We start from the raw sequence: 1,515 nt of genomic DNA on the forward strand, positions 1-1,515 counted from the left end.
ACACAGATTTCTTAAACTTTAAGGCTACCAGAGAACCTCAGGCCTGGGATAATTCATAATGCTACTTGAAGATGATGCTTTCAGGGAGATTGCCAGTGAATTCAGATGAACAAGTTGACTGATCCTCAGATGCTGACTGTAATCAACTATAATTCTTAAATGGTACTGATGAGGGGAGATTTTACCTGATGTAATTCAGGATTTTTTTTTTTTTGGTCTTTTTGCATTTTCAGGGGCCTCTCCTGCAACACATGGAGGTTCCCAGGCTAGGGGTCTAATTGGAGCTGTAGCTGCTGGCCTATGCCAGAGCCACAGCAACGTGGGATCTGAGTCATGTCTGTGACCTACACTACAGCTCATGGCAATGCTGGATCCTTAACCCACTGAGCAAGGTCAGGGATCGAACCTGCAACCTCATGGTTCCTAATCAGATTCATTAACCACTGAGCCATGATGGGAACTCTTCAGGATTGTTGAAGTTAATATTTTTCACAACTAAGAACATCTTTTCTGGGATGACAGTGTGCTATTGGCCACAGCATCAAGGATGTTTGTACCTGGGCTCCTCAAGTATTTCCTGGGCACATCTTCCACTCTGATTTTCTAGGAGGAAGCATCTCTCCTCATCACTCTCCTTAGAGCTGTGGCCATGTCTTATTTCTCAAACTATAGATGAGTGGGTTGAGCGTTGGGGTGAGGATGGGTGTACAATGCGGATACAATTTTGTCTTTCTTTGGTGTGTGGTATGAATGGGGCAGCACGTTGGTGTAGAAGGCTTCCACATAGAAATTGATCACCACAATAATATGGGAGGAATGGGTTGCAAAGACTTTGTGCTGGCCTTCAGCAGAGTTCATCTGATGCACAGTGACCAGGATATGGGTGTAGGAGACAGATGTGAGATATAGGGATGACCAGTATCAGTACACAGCAGGCATACATCAGGGTCTTGTGTCAACACATGATAGCTTCAGTACCACTGGAATCTCACAGAAAAAGTGACTGAAATTCAGTGACCCACAGTAGTGAAAACTCATTGTAAAGGGAGTCAGCATGAATCCATCCAAGAGACTGCCAATCCAGGAGCTCAACATCATAAACAACAAATCCTGAAATTCATGAGGAGAGGGTATCAAATGGGGTTGCACACAGTCACATCCAGTTCATAGGCCATGAGGCCCAGTATTCCCCTACAATAAGGGTCAGGTATAGTAAAATCTGAACTGCCCAGCCAAGCAAGGATATGGTCTTTTCCTTAGACAAGAGGTCTTGCAGCATCCTAGGGAGAGTGATGTAGATGTAGACAGTGTCCATGAGAGAGAGTTGGATAACAAGAAGTACATGGGTGTGTGAAGGTGGGAATCTGTGTGGATTAGCATAATCATAACCACATTGGTTTTTACAGACACCAAAAAGACAGGGAAGAACACTGCAAAGATAAGCCCTGGGACTATATGATGCATAATGAGGCCCAAGAGGATGAAGTCAGTAGAGTTCTGGTGAAATGCTGCCAT

At 44.4% G+C, this 1,515-nt stretch overlaps 1 pseudogene; it reads right to left on the minus strand.

The window, feature by feature from the left end:
• Positions 1–495: 495 nt before the first annotated feature.
• LOC146405406 (olfactory receptor 2T2-like) lies at positions 496–1,515 on the minus strand (annotated as a pseudogene).

The sequence above is a fragment of the Sus scrofa genome, chromosome 2 (genome assembly GCF_054392235.1).
Source record: "Sus scrofa isolate SSC_HxYL_T2T_F1_AM1 chromosome 2, Sscrofa_HxYL_maternal_Yorkshire_Landrace_v2.0, whole genome shotgun sequence".
NCBI lineage: Eukaryota > Metazoa > Chordata > Mammalia > Artiodactyla > Suidae > Sus > Sus scrofa.